The sequence below is a fragment of the Acomys russatus genome, chromosome 32, assembly GCF_903995435.1.
Source record: "Acomys russatus chromosome 32, mAcoRus1.1, whole genome shotgun sequence".
Lineage (NCBI taxonomy): Eukaryota > Metazoa > Chordata > Mammalia > Rodentia > Muridae > Acomys > Acomys russatus.
In genome coordinates this window covers 21,617,126-21,639,666 of record NC_067168.1, presented here as the reverse complement: position 1 = coordinate 21,639,666, position 22,541 = coordinate 21,617,126, and the positions used below count along the sequence as shown (strand labels likewise).

Here is a 22,541-nt window from a genome sequence, read left to right as displayed (position 1 = left end):
AAGTCTTGTAAAGATCTAGAACAGGTCATATCTGGTAGAGATTACTGTATGAACTATGGCCTCCAGGCAAGAAGGACTTGAAAGCCTTCCAGGAGTGGATCTATGTGGACAGGGGATAAGAGGGTGAGGCGAGTTTGGAGAGGAGGGTGGAGGTTTGCTAGCCATGGTAAGGCTGTTTGGATTTTTTTCCTGAAATGTAAGAGAAAGCATAGGAGAATACAAAACAGAGAAGAGAGTCTTGAGTTCTTTTCAAGAGATCTCCATGACTTCTGGGCAGAGAATAAGAGCTTCTGAAGAGGCCCCTCACAGTATTCCAGGTACAAGATATCTGTACCAGCCTTGTTGCAAGAGAGGCCATAGTGAGGCTGGAGAAGGGACCAGATTAGGTATGTGCTGACTTATTGAACAAGGTGAGTCTGGTTTATTGATTAAGAATGACTCTCAAGGTCTGACAATTGGATGGATGGTGGTCTCAGCACCTCACGTAGATCTATTGTGAGGACAGAGACTGTGAACTGAAGTTTCCTGAAAGGGCCATAGATGCACTGGAGACTGTAGATTGACTGGATGACAAGAATTTGCTGATTCTAGTGAGTTGGAGTATTTCGCATAGAAACTCACATCTTTCGGGGGGGGGGGGTCCTTGATACCTTTATTAGCTATTTGTCATCCATCCTGTATCTAATTTAACATCTTTTCAACTATCTGGTAAAAATATTTGGACTGTATGAAATTAGCAAATCATTCACTCCCATCAACCGCCAAGATAAGAAGAATGCCACCAGATAGTATCTGAAGTCTCTTACCCAGTCTACCTCACTCATGCCTTGCTGTAATCTGTCTCCCTAATGTCCTCAGCAATATATCTGATGAAGGCATTGATACGTGACTATTGATATACGATGTTGTGTGACCTCGCAAGCAATTCACATAATCAATTTCATGGTGAGGTGTGTCATTTGGGGAAGCATGAATCCATATTCCTAGGCCACACTCAATCAACTTGGCTAAGAATAAATTCTCTCTTACTCCCTCTGGATTAACATCTGTGTTTAACATCAACCAAGGTGATGGTGAAATGATGATGATGACAATGTCCATGAAACAAGCCAGGGTAGACAATGCCCAGCTTTCTCTTTCAAAGGTGATCCATGGTATGACTCCTGCCCCAGGTTCGTCTCCACTTTTCCTTGCCTCATAACAGTGGCTAAACCAATATCCAGTGCTTCCATGGGGCAGCTAGCTCCCTGCTTCCACATCCCACTCAAACTGTTATCTCTTGCCAACTTTTACTGCCTTGTGTACTTCTCATTTTTAGAACATGGTATACATCAACTCCCTACAGAAGCCTTTGTTGACCCCAACTTGAGTTAAAGACCACTCACTCCACTGAGGTTTCAAATGTCTATGTTATAGTGGTCCTGGAACCCAACAGGCCAAAGTCTGAATCCAGACCTTGTTACATTTTATCTATAATGTCTTGGGAAAGATATTTAACCCATCTATATTTTATACTTCAGTCTCTCCTATGCAAAGCCTGCTAAGCACTTTCTATTTCACTGGGTATTGTGAGCACTATAAGATACAGTTTGGGCAGGGTTAGCACAGGTGGGGCTCTATACATGTTAGACCTTCTATGCTTGTCCATGTCTGTCTCCTTCCTTGACACAACTTTTGTCCTGACCAGACACCATGCTTCATTTTATTGTATGTGGCACATGGCAGAAATTCAGCAAATGCAGGATGAATGAAATTCAGGCTCCTGGAAATGGTAAGTCAGATCCTGGCTGATCCTTGAGCTCTGCCCAGTTCCCATAACACTAGGCTCTGCTTCCACCAATGTTCTTTGCTAGCCCTAACTCACCATTTCATGATTTCTTCTCTCTAGAAAATTCTAACTTTAGATAGCCCCTTTGACCTGGATTCCCCATCTTTGTGGTTCCTTCTACTTGGAAGGTTGACTCGTCTGGTAGTATAAATAGAGCCTGTCCTCTGCACCTGGCCAAGCTGTCCCCTCTATCCTCAATATTATCACCTGGATCCATGCCTTTTTATAATGTTATGCTTATTTTTCCCTTCTAGTTTGTAAACTCTTAAGTCCCAAGTCTAGGATTCACCTCCTTATCTCATCCTCCACTGGAGCACACACATGGCAGATATCTGTCTAGGTAAAGGTTTGTATAACCCAAGTGCACACATCAGGACCAAGTTGGAAAGACAGAAATACTTAACTGATTCTGCCCATCAGAGGCAGAGAGGATAAAGTGCTCACTTACTTGACTTCACTGGAAGGATCTTGTGGGCACGGGCAGGATGGTTGTAACTTACAAGCAAGGACTACTCTTCTAGTGGACCTCCCACCTTTTTCTCAAGCCCACCTTCTTTTTCTTCTAGGAGAGGAATAAACTAACCTCTTTTCTAGTTCACCTTTCTCTGGGCTTCACCTCTGACACAGAGTACATCACACATGGCCTGCTCTGGCAATGGGTTTGTTTGTATCTGAGTTTGCAGTGATGTGGGTTCTTTGCTGCTATTCTTTGCTTCTGTGGGTCTACAGCTCAGGACATTCAGGGACCACATTCGGTTCATTTTCCACATGTCCTTACTTAATTCTGATCAGGAGATAGGAACTCATTATTCTAAACTACCAAAACGTTCAGTAGCTTGCTGCTTTACAGGATTTACTTTGTTATATTAAATATCAATTATTATCCAGGCTATGAATGTAGGAAGATCAAAGACTACTTCTAATTTATTTTCATGACTTTTAACATTCACCAAAAATGCATAGCACATTATAAGCTTTCAGTTAATGTGGAAAATGTGCGTGCATGGGTGCATAGGTGCATGGATAAATTGAGCTCTTTTGCTCTTACTGGGCATGTGCAGGGTCTATAAAGGATGGAGCATTATTGAACGTTATCTGCCCTCATTTACCTCCTCTGCCTTTTGATTCTCAAGGTCAAGCCAGTCCTGCTCATCATCTGTAAGTGTCTTTGCTCCCACTTTTGAAGTAGGATGCACTTGACCACACCTGTCTCCTTCTACTCAAGTAGTTTTACTGTGGACAACACAATCCCAGATGCAGTGCCTCACAACAAACATGACACTCTTAGGATGTGACAGAATACCCCAGACAAAACAAAAAGTGCACACACAAAGCAAAACAAAACAAAACTCACGGAATCTGGTTTGTGTTGGCCAAGTATTCCTGGGCATGGGGCTTGTCCTGGACTATGGTTGATAGACCCAGTGTTATCCATTAGCATAAACTGACTGTCATGTCTCATCAGGTAACAATTGCAAATAGCTTCCTGGCTAGGGGTGGAAATTTGTGTCCACTTCCCTTTTTCAGTGCCGGGATTTTTGTCTGGTTTGAACCTGTGTATCAAGTCTTGTATGTGCTGTCACAATCTCTGTAAGTTCATATGTGGATCAGTCTGATTTGTCTGGAAGACACTGTTTCTTTGCAGCAGTAGTTCTTAACCTTCCTAATGCTGTGTGCATCCTTTTAGTACAATCCGACATGCTGTAATGACCCCCAAGCATAAAACTATTTTTGTTGCTACTTCATCACTATAATTTTGCTACTGCTATGAATCAGAATGTAATATCTGATATGCAGGATATCTGACATGTGACTGCTGTGAAAGGGTCGTTTGACCTCCCCCGACCAAAGGGCTGTGAGCCACAGTTTGAAAATCACATTTTGAGAGTCCCACCTCTGGTTCTCACAATCTTTCCACCTCCCCTTATGTGTAGATCTCTGAGCCTTGGGGGAGAGGCAGGGTATTAATACAAACATATTGATACAGATATTCTACTTACGGCCGCGTGTCCCAAAGTTTCTCACTCTCTGCACATTGTCCAGTTATGGATCTCTTTGTCAATTACCATCTACTGTAAGAAGATGCTTCTGTAATGGGGGCTGAGTGATGCTCTGTTCTGTGCGTATAGGAATGAGTCATTAAGAATCACTTTAACCCTAGGTCCCTGTAGCAGGAGTAGGTTTTCTTCTAGGCCTACGACCTATCTAGTCTCAGGTTCTTGGCCTCTTTGTCAGTGTCTTATGTGGGTTTCATCTCATGAAATGGGCGTTAAATCCAGTAAAAGAGTAGTTGGTTATTCCTGTAATATTTGCGCTGCTGTATAGCTCGCAACCAAGTCTTTGTTGTAGGTTTTTTTTTTTTTTTTTTTTGTCTCATTTTGTTTTGTTTGTTTTAGTTTGTCTGCTTTGATTTTTGACCCGCCCTTCTGCCCCCTGGGGGGAGGAGAGAGAGAGAGAGAGAGAGAGAGAGAGAGAGAGAGAGAGAGAGAGAGAGAGAGAGAATATATATGAAGTTGGATTAGTAGCTAAGGCAGCGGGGAGCAATTGAGAGCAGTTAGGGGAGGGGAAAGAATGTGATCAAAATGCATTTTATAAAAGTTAATGAAAATATTAAAAAAGAAAATGAATATTAACTGCATTGAGGAGAAACACAGCAACACACAAATATGCTTTTCTTCCCCTTGTAATAATAGATGGAACATACAAACAGAGGTGTGGAAAGAGGCATGGGACTTGGATAAGACTCTAGAGCTAATGGTCAGCACAGGCATACTTAGAACATGCCACTCAACAGTCACCAAAAACACACTTGCCTTGAGCATACACGGACAGTTCTCCTGGAGAGATCACGAGTCAGTTTTTAAAAAGGGATGTGACAAAATGACATGCTACACTACATCTCTGGCCTAAGGATACATCCTGAAGGTCACTGCCCTCTTCTTTGGTGCCTATGTTTCAGCCATCCCTTGAACCTATTATCCTTTTCTAAATGAGAATAGCTTATGTTCTGCACAGGCCATCTCTGAGCCTGATCATTCCTTTCTGGGTGTTAACACACCCTCGTGATCTGTTTGTTCCAGTCACTCTCCAACTGCCAAAGGATATGAGACATCACTTGGAATTGAGCTCCCATGGCTCCCGTAAGGACCCCTCTTGCTTGCCATCTGTTCAGCTACAGCAGTGCATTCAGGAACTGTCTTGATGTCTTAGTCTAATTCACTTTCTGTGCATGACCTGCCCAACAGAGTTTATTTACATGGCTTCTGTGCCTGTGGATTGGACCAGCTCCAGGAACCCTGCATTGGTTAGTGACTAGGAGCTGTCACTTGATGTTTACTGGAGCGTGTGTCACTGATTTAGAGGATAAACTTGATGATACCAGAAGGCTCAGATCTCACACCTCAAAAGGTGTGTACACGGGGCCATGAATTTAAAGTATTTTCTGATGTCTAAACCTTAGTTTCAGCTTATCCCTTTCTGCTAAAAATACACACGCTCCTTTACTTAGCCCCCCCAAACCCTTTTAAGTAATGTCTGTGATCTATTTGTGGATTAAGTAGGGTTTACAAAGAAAAGTAGGGCAGCTCTTATTGCCCTCATGTCAGGGCACGGACACCTTAAATATCATCAATGACCCATTTCTCGTAAATGAAAAGTGTGCGCTGTGGCACTAACCCTCAAAGGGCTGTACACAATGCCGCCTTCTGGGGGTAAGTGTGGGCATCTCAGTGAGACCCACTCAGATTGTGAATGGGGATCTGAGGACAGCCTCTAAGGATGTCAACTTCAGCTTCTCATTAACAAAGCCACCCCCACCCGTTTCATGCTCAACTGTACAATAGGTGGATCCACGCTTCAACAGAATCATGATAAACACTACAGTAACCTCCTTTCTAGGCTACACATTCTGGGAAACCCAAGGCGCTGCTACACTGCCTTTTCTAAAGGAACGTTGTCTATTCACAGAACATAATGATGAGCAGCCCCATGAGCTGCATAGAAAGGAAACTTGGAGCAGAGGACTAGAATGTAATAAAATACAGCATGGTTATCATTAGGACAAATCGAGTCATAAAGCACGGTCCAGGTATAGCAGCCCATGACTGTAATACTAGCACTCACGAGGCAGCGGTAAGAAGATTTCAAATTTCAGCTTCAATAAATAAACAAAACACATAAAAGAAAGGAAGCATACCATATAAGGCTGTCCTTCTTTGTATATGGTGACTCAAACGGGTACTATAGATGATGCAGATTGAAGTGTTGTTGTTGTTGTTGTTTTGTTTTTGTTTTTAAGATGCAGAGGCTGGGGAGATAGCTCACTGGGTAAATATTAAGTTTTAATTGCACACACCTAATGACCAGATTTAGATCTCTAGAACTCATGTAAAGAGCCAGATGTAGTGGCATGCATCTGTAATTCCAGCATTCCTATGTTGAGATTGGAAAAAGAGGAGAATTGCCTGGAAGCCTATAAGCGCTATAGTTAGCCTGAGGCAGCAGCAGCAACAGCAGGGGCCTTTTCTCAGCAAGGTAGAAGGTGAAAACTGACTTTCTCAAATTGTTCTCTGATCTCAACATAAGCCATGACATGTTCCTCCACCCAATGATTATTTATAGTGATAGGTGCATAGACAGGTCCAGACTTAGTGCCACCGTGTTAAGATGGGACTTTGTCTTACCTTATGCATCAAATACATTTTAACTTTCCTCCCTGTCTTAGTTGGGGTTTGTATTGCTGCGATGAAACAACTTCTTGAAAGCACCTTGGGGAGAAAAGGGTTTATTTGCCTTATACTTTCAGACTTCCAGGTCACTACCATGGCTTGCTCAGCAGGCTTTCTTATAGAACCTAGGACCACCTCCCCAGGGATGGCTCCACCCACAATGGGCTAGCCTCCCTCCATCAATCACTAACTAAGAAAATGCCTTGTAGGTAATTGTATAGCCTTTTCTTACTGAGGCATTTTCTCAATGGAGGCTCCTACCTCTCCAGTGTCTCTAGCTTGTGTCCAGTTGACATAAAGCTGGCCAGCACACTCCCAAGTAATACCTTCTATGAACTATTTCTTCTTCTTCTTCTTCTTTTTTTTAAAGCCTCTGTTTTGAATGTTGAAATCAAAGGTCTGAAAAGACTTAGAATATAATGAATAGATTTGGACTAAAAGGACTTTAGCCTGAACCAATTTTCTCAACCCTTTCTCACCCCTGAATTCAGATCAAAGACAGTTTTCCTAGGCTAGAAAGGGAGGGGGTCTACACATAGCTATGTAGCTTTTCTGTGGACCAGGACTGAGAATGTGAGGACAGAAGTCACTAGGGTTGACAGAAGTGACTAGGGACAATTTTAGATCCTCAGACTTCAGGATTCTTTTCTGTGTTGATCCCAGGAAAAGCACTGACCTCACTGACCTTTCTGGTTGAGAGTGCCTTGGGAGAGATGGAGACAGATGCCCACAAAGAGGGCTGAGGAAACTTTCTCATTCACCTCACTGTGGCTCCTATGGGGAGGTTAAGCAAGGCAGCCTCAAAGGCCTTGCTACATGAATAGTGAAGGCAGACATTCTTATGCCAAGACCCTAGATGAGAAACTCCAGGATTTACATCAAGTGTGTACTCTGCACAGGGGACAAGAAGAAAGGAGAAGCCCCCACCTTCCACCATCATTGGTACTTCTAAAACTTGGGGTTCAGCAAGTACACGTCTTGTTCTGTACATTAGGAACTATATTCGTGTGATTTTCCCTGCAGCTTTGCTACAGTGTGCATGCTTAGAGCACCGGATTGTCCGAAATGACTGATAGGCTTGCTTCTTATCTTCACAGGTCCCTCTCTTGCCCTGCTATTATGAATAGCTTGAGTACATAGACCACGTGTTATTTGCTTTTTTTTTTTTACATAGCTAATCCAAGATTGAAAAGATGTAGGTGGTCAGTGAACATAAGCTAAGAAAAAATTATACAGTTATAAAAGGTTTTGGTCTTTGGACACCATATGATGAAAATGAGTGAATCTATGAGTGATATATACAGACACAGTGGAGACAAATGTGTGATTCAACGTACGGGACACATCTAAAATGTACAAGTTATAAGGATAGAACAATGATTAAAGGTGACTAGGGGGCTTGGAGGACAAAGAGGAAGGAGACTGTTTCTCTCTGGCTACAGCCTAGTTAGTCATTTATGACACAGCAATCAGTGGCAAACCTAGGATCAATGATTTGCTTTGAGTATAAGAGGATTTACCAACTAGAACAGAGAATGCCAACTTTGGCAAAACCAACATCCGTGCATACGGAAGCCAACATCTCCTCTTGATAAATAATAAAAGCGTACTCTTCTTTTTTCCATGTTCCTCAAAGAGTAAGGCTTTGAGAACAAGATCCATAAGTAAAAACCTTAACCACTGTTGAAGCCTCCGCAATCCATAAGATGAAAGAGAAAGTCAGACGATGCACACCCAAAGTCCCCATGTAAAAGAACTTCTGCCTTAGGGAAACTCCAGGAACTCTTCCCTAAGCAGTACTTTGTTCACTTGTGAAATCCTTGAACTAAAGAGATATGCCATAGGTAAGATTAGATTTGCATCGCCACTTCAATGACCCTGGGGAAAACGAGGTTAGAGTTGATGGCTTTTTGTGTGTGTGTCCCTGCAAGGAAGCCCATAAAGGGAGTGTTGTGAATCAGTGTGAGGACAGAAGTTGCCATTTGTGACCTTGAACCGTGAAATGAATAAGTGGATGGATGAATGAATGAATGAATGAATGGATGGATGAATGAATGGGCAGGCAACACAGTGAGCTATAAAAAAAAAAAAACCAAACAACCCCCCCAAAAACAACCAGCCAACCAACCAACCGAACAAACAAAATAAACTACAGGCAGAACAGGAATATGGAAAATCATCCAAATCATCCAGAATCCTTCTGATTTCATGGTCACCAAGGAAGTCCTTTAAAAAATGAACTGATTCCTTGAGTCTGCCAATTCAATGAAAGAAAGAGATGAGCCAGACAGCGCACACAAATGGCCACAGCACGGTATCAGTGGGTATGCCGAAGGCGCTAGCAAAAGAACTTGGCACGCTCTGCCCATGCCCCTCCATGTGACAGTGAACAACATGGTATCTTACTTGGCATGCCTAAGCCCTGACTGCTTCGACACTTCAGATTTCACATGGCTCAGTTCTCCGTTCAGTTTACTCATTCTTCCCCAAGTTTTATCAATTTTTTTTTTCTGTTTGAAACCCCTGGTTATAAAAATCTCGAAAATGCATGGAGTTTTACAATTATTGTTATACTTTTAACAGAAAAGACCTTCCTTCCAGCTTGCTGAGTTGCTGGTGATTCTCTGAAACTTCCATGACCTTGTCTCTAGAAAGATCGCTTTGCTGCAACCCAAGCTGCCAACTTGCCAACTTGCCAGAGAACTGACTGTCTCTACCTTGCTCTTCTCCTGTGCCTACACTTTAATAATTCAGAACACACTAGCTTACATGTATCTGACTTTATATCTAGTTCTCTTCTACCTTGGGAGCTGCCTAAACCTAAGAGCCACATTCCTTCACTGCCGTACAGCAGCAACATAGTAAGTCTTCAAACAAACATTATTAAGAATCTGCTATACACCGGACAAAATTTTAGGCACTTGAATTTGGAAAGAAACAAGGTTAAACAGTACATTTTAAGAATGTGGGGTCTAGCAGAATCAGATTATTAAAGGAAGTCGAATAGGTGAAGCGCACACTAAGGGACTTTGTGAAAGTAAGGTGTAATGTGTAGTGTTCATTATCTACGTGACAGGACCAATCCCTGGGCTTTTGGTTGAAGAGGGAAGACCCACCCTGTGGGCAGCAACATTTCGTGGGCTAAGGTTCTATACCAAATACAAAGGAAAAAAATGGGGAAGCACCAGCAACTCCCCATCCCCCATCTGCCCCTAGTCCCACCACTGCTTTTTGATTGTCAGTGTAATGTGACCAGTTAGTCGCCACTGCCACCATGTTTTCTCCTTTGTGATGAATTTGGACTCTTGAACTGTGAGCCAAAATAAACCCCTTCTTAGGTTGCTTTGGTCAGTCAGGCCTTTTGTGGCAGCAGCTAAGGAGGCAACTAATGTGCAAGTATTTCCTTTTCCCTTTAGACTCCGTCTAAATCTCTTGGGTGTATTTTAAATCAGCGTTGAGAAGATCAAAGGCTGGGAAATTTCTCTCCTGCTTATTCTTACTTCCCAGGTTCAAAATAGGTGACTGAAACAAATGACTCAATGGAAGGAGCATTTCCTCCCCTGTCCGAGCTGCCGAGCTCTAAGGAGAGAACAGTTAATTGGCCCGCTAATCAGCTCCTGAGAGAAGAAATAACACAATAATGGACCAATAATGAGACGGCTCTTCTGAGGCCGGCTGCAGCTGGTTTGTAAAGTATTAATCAGCTATGAGTCAGTGGGTAGGGAGTGTTAGGAACAAGGGTCTCTCCTAAATAAATTATTTCCCACTTATTCTGACAATCATAATTGGTGTATTTGAAAAAAATTATTTTAATACACTAAGTGGAACAAAGCTCAGATTTTGAGTCATTCTAATAATATCCCCTGATTAAAATATCAAGTTATCAGGTCTTATATTATTAAAGATTTACAGCCTGCAATAATAACTCTATAGACTGTATGCCCCATTAAAAATGTCATGGTAGTATGTTACAATTTAAGATTTGTTCTGGAAGCATCATACTTTCCAAATGTTTTATTTGTTTTCTCCTTGAAAACAACATTTTCTGTCCCGGTATTTTAATTAGTCTTTAACTGGAATTTCTCTTTGGGTTCACTGAAAACAGTGTCTTTCCATTTTCTTATTACTTGCTCTATCCAAGGTACAATAGTGTTCCTCGCTAGTCAGCTGCCTTTTCCAGTTTTTGCCAACATGTTCTAATGCATGGCAGAGCATTTTTAGTTGGGAAAGGCAGCCAGTACAATAGTGAAGTAAAGACTCGAGTCTGAACTCATTCAATGCCTATAATAAGAATTAAGGTGCACATAGGGAGGCAGAGGCAGGCAGATCTCTGTGAGTTCAAGGCTAACCTTGTCAGAATAGCCATGGCTACACAGAAACCCTGTCTCAAAAAAAAAAGGAAAGAAAGAAAGAAAATAATTGGGGTGACTATAAAAACTGCCCCAGATGGCAGAGTTGTGTGGCAATCTGAAGTTTCAAACATCTCCACACAGGTTCAAACTCTATGTATTTGGTTGGTATAAAAACATAGTTTGCTGATCTTTTACAGTTGGATTTTCTTCCTGTGTGATTGATATCCTACACTGATATTTGGTATGTGGCTACAAAAAACACGACTTCTTAGTGTTTGTGTTGGGGGTTGAGCTAACTTTTTCCTGAATAAAAAGTATTAAGTTTCACAGAAAATTTGAACGTGTGGGTTAATGTATAAGGCAGATACCCAGCCTTCTTACCACCTTGGCCACCATAGCGAACAATGCTTATATCCACCAAATATGTGAAATTAGCCACATGCCCTGCTAACACCATATATACACATGCACTCTGTAACTTAGTCCTCACAAAATTTTTACAAGATAATATGCTAGAATTTTAAAAACCAGTGTAAGTGATTCACATGCATTCCTATGATGTTTCTGTGCTTTATTGGGGGGGGGGTTGTAGACCCAGGGCTACATTTCCTAGACCCCATCACCACAGGTTCTGTGAGTGAGTTACATTTCCCCATCTAATGATTTACTGTATCTCTAGACTTTGGAGACAGTTGACACTCAGAGGCCATTATTTTTCTACTATGGTGGAAGATGGGACTTAGCAGAAGCTAGTTTTACAGCAGCCCCTGAATCACTTTCTAGGTCCTTCTTCAAGGCTCAGGCAGCTGGATGGGCAAAGTTTCCTGTGGTCCCTCACTCTTGTCTTAGATTCCCCAACACAGTTGGAGCACAGTTGTAAAATATTTTATTTTTTAATTTCTTCTTCATTTCTTCCTACTGTTTTATAAGCTCCAAATTAGAATTAAATTCTTTCTATTTGTAATACCTAGGATGGATCTGTTTCCTGATTAAGCCCTCACTGTGACAGAAAAATGTTATTTCTGGGGTATTCCCTATACCAGCTCTCTGGCTCGTCTGGTAGCTGTAAGGGTGCCAAGCAATTCAATTCAGTTCTTATAGGATGTATCTGAAATTACTGTCGGGTCCCAACTGGTTAAATGTCTCCTTCCCCTAAGGCTGTCTACACTTGAAATGGCGGCTGAAAGAACAAGACGACGTGTAGTTCCAACTAACTAGCTATAAATCAGCGATACCCACAAACTCTCTTAGAATAATTTGCCAACTATTTGCTAGAACAATTTATAGAACTTTGGAAAGAGCTTTGCCCACTAGTGCTGGTTTATGAAGGGGTTGGCACTCAGGAGTAGCCAAATGAAAGAGAGGAGTAGGATGAGGTAGGGGGTGGTCATGAGGCTTACATGCCCTCCTAGCAACTTACTGTATTTGGCAAGTCGGAAGCTCTCTGATACTCGGTTTTGGTTGAGGCTCGGCTGTACAGGCAGAATGGAGCAAACTGTTGGCCACTGATGGCTGAATTTTCTCTTTGGTTGGGAGGGGCATGCATGGCACGGGACTCGTGCCTTTGCCTTTGTGATGACCACCAGCCTTTACCCAAACCTAGAGGATGGGGGCAGCAAGGGAACTAAAGCACATCAACTAAGATACAGGGAAGGGGACTTGTCAGTAAGATGATTCTATCGCATCTGTCTCTAGAGAAATTCCAGAGTATTGAAGGCTTTGTACCAAATGCTAGTGGGAACTCTGTGTGTGTGTCTATCTGTCTGTCTGTAAATATATATGAATATATAAATACAGCTCCCATTCTATAATAGCTTCTGTATCACCATGGAGGATAGGAAGAGATTTTACGAGAAGTCCTTTGGGGACACCAAGATCAAAGGGGTAAAAGCCGGTGCTGATCCCCACCAGGTCTTTATCTTGGTGCAGAACTCAACTTCTGTGATAAACTTTGGAACACTTTGTGTCAATCTACATTTTATACATTTTTACCAACCTATGACTCATACCACTTCCAGAACGTTACAATAGTCTATTTTTAAATGATAGTATGAGGATTTTCACATCATTTATAATTTTGACTTGCCGGAGTTGAAGAATATTCTGTTGCTAATATTTAGCATATTATATTTTAATGGTTTCTTAATATTGGACTTTTGGACGAATGCCATTTTTACTTCTAAATAATCATAAAAGGGCTGTCTCTGCTCTCAGATTTTGCCTACATTTCCCTACATTCCATTTTGTATCAAAGAGAGATTCCTAAATATTGAATTACAATATCTCAGGCTACAAATCACTTTAAGATTCTGATATTAATAGTCATCAGATGGACTAAAACTACACAAAGTATTTTAAATTGAAAAGGATTCCTTCTTTGAGCCATTCTATTTGAGCTAACTAATCAAGACATAACAACAAGCCCCTGACTTCAAAAAGTCGGACTTAATTACAAAAAAAAAAAAAAAAAAATCCCATCTAGGGATGGAATTTCCTGACCACCTCTGTCCTCCACACTGGGATTCAGTCTGGTTTGACTGTGTGCAAGTCGCATGCATGCAGTCACAATCACTTTCACTTCATATGTGTAAGTGCTATGTATGTCTGGAAAATAATGCTTCATTGGAGTCATTCGTTCCTTCTGGCTTTTACACCCTTTCTGTTCCTCTCCTGTTCGATGATCCCTCCGCCTTGGGAGGAGACATGTGAGTGATAAAGACATCCTTTTTACGGCTGAGAAATCTCCAGTGTTTTATTCTCTGTACCTTGACCAGTTGTGGGTATCTGTTAATCTACTGCATTTACTGCAAAAAGAAGCTTCTCTGGTAGAGATTGAGTTAGGCACTAACCTAGGGGTATAAAGACTCATTTTTTTTTTCCTGAGATAGGCGTTTCTCTGTGTTAGCCTTGGCTGTCCTGGACTCACTTTGTAGAGCAGCCTGGCCTTGAACTCACAGAGATCTGCCTGCCTCTGCCTCCTGAGTGCTGGGATTAAAGGCATATGCCACCACACCTGACCCTAAAGACTCACCTTTAGGAGTCCGTTAACACTATTTCCATTCAGAACAATAATAGTAGTAGGTCCCCCCTAGGGACTATGACATGCCTAGACTTGGGTTCTGTTGATGGTGCCAGACATGAGGTCTATTTTACAGTTGCTATGTAAAGAATCACTTTTATCTATTAATTGTTGACCTTAAGGCCTGGCCTGTTGGTGTACTGAGGCTGAGAAGCTTCTCTAAGACAGGAGACAGCAACAGTCTACAGACTGGGAAAAGATCGTCACCAACCCTACATCTGACAAAGGTCTAATATCCAAAATATATAAAGAACTCAAGAAATTAAACACCATCAAACCAAATAATCCAATTGAGAAATGGAGCTCAGAACTAAACAGAGAATTCTCAACAGAGGAATAGCGAATGTCTGAGAAACACTTAAAGAAATGCTCAACATCTTTAGTTGTCAGAGAAATGCAAATCAAAACAACTCTGAGATTCTATCTTACACCCATTAGAATGGCTAAGATCAAAAAGTCAAGTGACACCACATGCTGGCAAGGATGTGGAGAAAAAGGAACACTCCTTCATTGTGGGAATGCAAACTGGTACAACCACTTTGGCAATCTATCTGGCACTTTCTCAGAAAATTGGGAATAGGACTTCCTCAAGACACAGCTATTCCACTCCTTGCAATATACCCAGAAGAAGCTCCAGCACACAACAAAGACATATGCTCAATCATGTCTATAGCAGCCCTTTTCATAATAGCCAGAACCTGGAAACAGCCTAAGTGTCCCACAGTTGAAGAATGGATAAAGAAACTGTGGTACATTTACACTATGGAATACTACTCAGCTATTAAAAACAAGGAAATCCAAAAACTTTTGGACAAATGGATGGGACTAGAAATGATCATAATGGGTGAGTTAACCCAGAAGCAGAAAGACTCACATGGTATAGACTCACTTATAATTGGGCACTAGTTCAAAAGGCATGTCCCACAAAAGTCTTCACTTACCAGGAGATTGGGATAGATGTGAGGACATCCTACTGAGACTCTAGGTGAGAGAAAAGTAGGAGACAGGGAAATAGAAGGACCCAGAGGGTCCTAGAAACCTATAAGAAGAACATCCTGATGTGTGGATTGGGCCCAGGGGGATCTGCTCAAACTATGGCACTAACCAAGGACAATACAATAGTAAACACCAAACCCCTACTCGGATCTAGCCAATGGACAGGACATTCTTCACAGTTATGTGGAGAGTGGGGACTGACTTTGACATGAACTCTGGTGCCCCATATTTGACCACCTCCCCTTGGTGGGGAGGCTTGGTGGCACTCAAAGAAAGAATAAGCAGGCTTCCAAGATGAGACTTGATAGCCTATGACCATATAGTGGGGAGGAGGTCCCCCTCAGTCATAGACCTAGGGGAGGGGAATAGGACGAAAGCGGGAGGGAGGGAGGAATGGGAGGATACAAGTGATGGGATAACAATTTAGTTATAATCTGAATAAATTAATAAAATAAAATTTAAATTAAAAAAAAAAGAATCACTTATTCAGGAATGCAGCCCCTGAGAGGTTACTGTCCCTGATCCAGTAGATGGTCCTATGCACATAGCCACAGCACCATGTGGGCTCCACAGGGAGGGAGAGAGAGAGACGATAGAAATAGAGGTAGACAGAGATGTACAGGGAATTGGGAGAGATATTGGTGGAGGGGGAGGGAATGGGGCACAGACTTCATCAAAACACACTGCATGCATGTATTAACATCCCAGTCAATAAAAAGTAAGAGAGGGAGTCAGACTGAAAATGATGCTGTTTGCTATGGAAGAGACGAATGGCCACAAGGATAAGCTGGTGAGGACATCCTACTGAAACTCTAGGTGAGAGATATATAGGAGACAGGGAAATAGAAGGATGTCATCATCATCACACTCACAGGCAAGCACTTCCCCACTCGTGCTATCTTCTTTTGTGATTAATAAAACAAGTGGACGCCAAGGTCTAAGTTCCAATTCATTTAGAGTCCTAAAATTTCATTTGCAAACTTTTGCCACCAAGAAATGATTATTCCTGTGATGACACATTCAGGGCAAGCATGTCCTTTTGCTTTTCCTAAGCCACCCTGTGGACACTTGGACCAATGAATCAGGCTCATTCTTATCTGTGCAGCCTCAATGTCTTCCAGAAATTGTTTAGAAATGTAAATCTACCCAGATGTAGTGAACTGGAAACTATAGAGAGGGCTCCTCGCACAACCTGTAGGCTAGTAAGGTGTGTGTGTGTGTGTGTGTGTGTGTGTGTGTGTGTGTGTGTGTGTGTGTTTGTCTTCGGTCAGTGTCTCCTTTACTACCTCCATACCATGTCTCACCAAGACACTCTGATTATGCCCATGCTTTATCCAAGAGCATGGTCCTTATCATCTGGGTTTCCATACAATGAGTTAGGGTGATGCTGACACCAGGCCTGTCTTGCTGAAGATGCTGACAATACCCATCTTCTCCCGCTAGAAAATCCTGCAGTTTCCTACTTTCTGCCCCATCAAAAAAGCTTCCAACTTGGTGAGAAGTTGGCTGAGTCTTGGATTAATTATTGCCTTGTGTGGAATACAGTCATATGAGGCTAGAGACAGAAGCACTGCTATTTACACAAACATTGTACTCACATATATGCAAATATAAATATATGTAGGGGACACACACACACACACACACACACACACACATAGGCCATTTTATACTTTTGAATTGTCAAGAATGTTCTAGTTTGGGGATCTAAAGAGAAAGTTAGACTTTTGGAGCATGGTGCATGAAAAGCAGCAGAGGATGCATGGCCTTCATGAGCTAATGTACTCTGATTCTTCCAAATGGCAGCCGTTCTCAGCTGTCATTAGATTTCCAGAATTGACTGTTTTTAAATTAAATATATCATCTGCCTTTGTCCTAATTAATAGTGTTTACAACACCATCATTTTGGTAGGCAATTGTGTATTTTATTAGTAATATTAAAATAAATGCATAGTCATTAAAATAAAAACATCTACTTTCAGAAGCATTGTGTACACCATCTTTTAATGAATAAAAGATTAATTTGGTTAATAAAAAAATCACATTTTCCCATTGGGGAATACCAGGTATGAATGTAGACTGACTAACTAGTGTGTGTGTGTGTGTGTGTGTGTGTGTGTGTGTGTGTGTGTGTGTAAGTCTCTGAAAATGGAAAGGAGAAAGGAGCTGACCTTTGTGCAAGCAGGCTGAGTCTGTGAGACTGAAGGAAGCTGAGCTATCATATAGTATTGTTCTGTATTACTGAACCCATGTTCTTTTCCATGGAAGCAGAGGCTGTCATGCATGTCTAATACCAATCAATTAGCTTCTCACTGTTAAAGTGAAACAAGAGAAAGAGGCTAGAATGTCATAATGGTCTAGGGTTAAAGATGTAAATAATAACTCAGGTTCACTTAGTCTAGATTCAGATAGTTATATATAGAAAGAGGTATAGGTGTGTGTATGTGTGTGTGTGTATACAGGTTAGTGCACACACCTGTACATTTGTTACCTTAGGGCATCTGAAGGAAACTACCTACCCACTAGTATTAGCAACAAATATTAGTTACTAATGCCATTCCCTAATGAAAGAACCAAGGCCCTTTAACGAAATCTTTCTGTATTGGAATGACAGAGAAGGGGGCATTCAACATAAGCCTGGAGCATCTTGTGCTGCCAAGGGGGGGTAGGGGTAACAGCATTCACACTGGTGTCTGTATGCCAAGCGGGCAAGCAGGCCAATGGAAAGAGCTCCCAGTGGCCAAAGGTGACATCATTTCAGCAACATAATGAGGGAGTCTCACAATATTAGCCAAAGTCTAGAAATAGTCAAGGGTCCACATTGATACAAACAAGTAATTGAATAAAGCAGCAATTGGAACGAGTCCAGTGTCCCCATGGAGAAGATTCAAAAAAAAAAAAAAAAAACTGTGCTGATACTCCACCAGAAGTTGAGAAAATGACAGCCTGCATCCTATGGGCTCCTTTCAACTCACACAGCAGACAAGGGGAGGAAGGCAGCTTTTCCAGTGAGAAACTGACCAACATCGCCTCAGGCAGGAGGTCAAAGTCCACATCAGTTGTCATAAATTACGTTGAGAGTATGTGCCCATGGGGTGATGTGATGAAAGCGGTGCTGTGCCTCCGTGATCTTTCTTCCCCAAAACCCCAAACCTCCATCTAATCATGAGGTGAATATCACACAAATTCCAGTACAAGGGCATATTCTATACTACACCTGTCTAACTCCCATAAAGTTGTCAAAATCATTAAAACAAATGCAAGCATAAGAAATTGTCATAGCCAAGGGGAGTCTACGGGCACCTGAGGGCCAAATGTTAGTACAGAAGAGAGGATAGGATCCTACAGTATGGAAGGAACATTCAGAGAGAGAGGGAGAGAGAGGAGAGGGAGACAGAGAGGGAGGGAGGTAGGTAGGGAGGGAGGGAGGGAGGGGGAGAGGGGGAGAGAGAGGGGGGAAGGGAGCGAGCTAGCGAGTATGCAATAAACTATGATGTTTAATAATAGCATACAGCACAGGCTTTACTTGTGATAAATGAACCAGTTTTAACAAGCCCGTTCTAAACTAGTATGTTAATAAAGGGAAGTGAGTAACAGAAAATCTTATTCACTCAGTGCTTGTGCACATCTAAAACTGCTCCATGGTAAAGAACTTAATTGCTTAAAAACACAAAACACCCCACACTTCTTCAGGGAGTCTATTTCTCTCTCCAGAAGACCCTCTTCAGATGGTTCCAACAGGGCTGCTGTGGAGGGCGATATGTATGGAGCAGATCAGAAGCAAAATCCAATTCCTTTTCTGCTTGCAGAACCCATGGCCCAGATAACATGTTGCCCTGTATAAGAAGAACCTTTGCATTACACCCTTGGGTACACTGGGATGTTCTAGGGGGCCCCATGGCACTCCTAATTGCTTCATGGATGGAGGCAGGCAAGTTAGAAGACTATCATTTCTGCTGCCCAATTCTTTAGTAGTGAGTATAAATGAAAAATTCAGTTTAATAACATCTGACACCTTTAATCCCCTGAATGTGAATTTTAGACTGTAGGACCATCTAGGCGTTATGAAGATAAGAATGCAAATGGTGGCCATCTAATACTGTTCGGAATAGTAGCAGTAGTTAGCACCAGTGCAAAGCACAGCATGTCTCAGGCACTAGAGATACAGAATTCAACATCATTTTTATCTTTGAGAACTTCAGAATTATTAATATAGCCTGGCTAATGGCAATTTTCTATTTTGTTTCAAGTATAGCTGTGTTCCAGGTGTCTTCATAGACTCTAGTGTCCTGGGACAACCAGGAGGATGGTGGATATCTGCTGATCCCTTCTGCCCTCTTTAGCAACCTGAACACATGGCAATGTCATTCCAGAGGCAACTGGTCATAGGACTACAGGCTGTTCTAATCTGCGATGACAGTCACCCATACTCAGTGGCTTCTGTACATGTGTCCCTGGCTCAAAACTCCTTCAGAGCTGAACTACAATAATAGAAACAAAATGGCTCTTCCCCCCCCCCCAGTGCCCTGTTTTCACTCAGTGACCTGCTTGAACCCTGCATGTCTTCTTCTTGTCATAAAGGAACTTCCAATTCTGCTCCTCTGTGTTATTTAGATAATAATTGTAACTCACTATTTCATGCCTCAATGGCTTAAACAAGCTTCAAAAACCTTCACTGCTTTTTTTTAGTCAAATGATTGAGTAAAAAATCGGTTAAATGTTTTTGGTTTGGTTTGGTTTGGTTTGGTTTGGTTTTTTGAGGCAGGGTCTCTCTGTGTAGCCTTGGCTGTCCTTGGCTTTGTAGACCAGGCTGGCCTCAAAATCACAGTGATCCACCTGCCTCTGCCTCCTGAGTGCTGGAATTAAAGGTGTGCACCACCATGCGTGGCTTTAAATGTTTTTAATTAGGCAAATAAATAAATATTAAGCTTGATTAAGTTGAGGAATCAGAGGGATCAAAGGCAAGATGTATATACACCTATATCTCTATGTAGGTGCTCACCATGCCAACATTCAGGGGGAGTTTTTAATGAGAAAGGAATAAGATGGCACTCACCGGAAGTTTGAGCACCAAAGGAAGCCTCCTTAGATAAGGTAGACACCCCAGTGCAGGGTTAGGCATTATTCTCAACACAGTCCAAGCTTAATCGCCAATTAAAGCTATTTGTTCAGCTTCGCCATCCTCTTTTGTGGCTTACTGCTTCAACTATGAATTCCAGAAGCTTTTGTCAAGGAGGCCTGGCCTTTGCACAAAGGAGCTTTTGCAGTTCAACCTCTAATTTAATATGACTGGCATAGAGAAGACACTGGTCTGATGCTTGGGCGATAACTCAAAGGAAAAGAGAGATGAGGTGTTCAGACAAAGCAGAGCTGAGCCTGATGAATGGCACACACTGACCACTGACCATTTTTAAGCCACCACGACACATTTTTTTTTATCATGGCTTTCTCTAGTTGCAAAGAAAATATAGATATTTTGTCATGGAGGTGCAAGAAAAAGCACCCAGAGGAGAACAGAGAGGAAGTAGCTATATTCAGATTACCACAGTGTTTTCTCCCGGACTGCTGTTATGTTAAATTACTGCTGTATTTTGTTAAGCTCATTTTTATTCTTCTGTCATAATCCTAGCTCAGCGACTAGCCTATGAGTCTGGAAAGAACAGAACACTAAAATTGCCCTTTATAAAAAAAAAAAACCTTTACAACTGTGCACAATGAGCTTTATGGACTTAATTCCCAAGTTCGTGTAGAGGCTCAGAGGGCAGTGTCACCCCACGCCAAGGACACTAGACATTGGTATAATGATGGCTATTGTTTTTATTTTTGGAAATTCTCTCATCAAGGTGCTGACCTTGTTGCAGTACAGATTTTGAGTTTTCATACTATCCCAGGTGCCAGAATGTTCTTCTATGATGTGACAGGCACCAGGGATAAGATGTTGTACAAGATGAACAAGGTCCCAGCCTCCAGGAAACTGCATCTCAATGGAGGCTGGGAAGGAAGCAAAGAGTAGACATCACTTTGGAACCTGACAGCTGCTGTGAGGGGACAGTTCACTGGGAGTGCCCTCTTATTAAAGATGGATCCTCCCCATGGGGACACAAGGGTAGAGACATGGATGGCGAGGGGACAGGTTAGAGGCATAGGAAGCGCAAAAACAACGGTCCTGGGACAGGAAAGGACTCAGAGGTTCCGGGATTGTGTAGGCTGCTGTAGCTAGATCACTGCAAGTGTGGACAGATAGAAAGCCCAGGAAGGGTATGGCTCACAGTGAGCTCCTGTTTCCAGTGAGGGCAGATGGAACTGGAGGTTGTAGATAGAGACGACATGGTCTTCTGTTTGGAGAATGGGCTTGGGAGGACAGAAGTGGCATGTGGGGACTATTGTACAGGCTGTCTAATGCTTCACGCAAGAGGTAAGAACAGCTTATATTCCAGGTGACAGCGGTGGAGGGGTGTCTTTTCATGTGAATATGTATTAAGTGATTCCTGAATAGCAAACTCTTTGCTTGAGTCTTCTCATTTTCCATTTGCACTCCATCCCAGCATTTCAGTCATAACTCTCTCACAGTGTACACTGTCTTGATATTCTTTAATTGTTTATGACCATTCCTCTCACATGCTAAATTGTGAGGTCTCAGAGGACTCACGTGGGATATAATTTATCTTTCTATTTGCAAAGCGGAACGCAGTGCCTGGCAGTTACTGTTCTCTCAATAAATGCATTTTGAGTTTAATTGAAAAGTTGAATTGAATTCAAGGCTGCTATCTCCAGTTCTCAGGAAAAGAGCTTGTCACCAGGACTTGCCAACGTGGGTACATTCACCTTTTTGAAGCCACCGAAATAATTTCTTCCCGACATGGTATGATTTGCTGCCTGCTCATTACAAATAAAAAAAATAGCAATTAAAAATAACAAACTTAGAAACACAGTTGGATGAAATGATTTTTTTTCAGGCACCTGCTATTAGTTTTACTTTCTAATCATGAAACAAAGCCATAATTTTTTTTAAAAAGTTGTTACCACTGATAACAATCCTTATAGCATCCAAGATTGAAAAATTTATCTTTCTACATTAAAGTTTCTAACAACTTTACATGCTATCTTCATCAAAACTAATATTTTAATTTTATTTTTTCTCACCAAGTCCTATAACTTGAATCATAAAACATGGTTTGTTTAAAAACAATAATGAAATAACAATAGTCCCACTAAGAAAGCAGACCCTAGTCCAGGGAATATGTAAATGAGACCTTAAATAGAAATAGAGGCTTTGAACATGTTATTAAATTACAAATATTGACATGGATATATCCTAGATTATTCAAATGGACCCTGAATGTAATCACAAGAATCCTGATGACCGAGAGGCAAAGACTGAATACACACATGGTGTGTGTGTGTGTGTGTGTATGTGTGTGTGTGTGTGTGTGTATGAGCATTGAGCAGAAAGAAGCACCAGACTGTCCTTGAAGACTGGAATGATGGAGCCATATAACAAGGAATTGTGGCAGCCACTAGAAACAGAGAGATGAAACAATTGTGGCTCCCTGGGATGT

The 22,541-nt window shown here is 41.8% G+C and overlaps 1 protein-coding gene across 1 annotated transcript in view; it reads right to left on the bottom strand.

Moving 5' to 3' along the window:
• Slc9a9 (solute carrier family 9 member A9) overlaps window positions 1–22,541 on the bottom strand; it is a 565,142-nt gene that overhangs the window by 455,505 nt on the left and 87,096 nt on the right. The window lies entirely within an intron of this gene.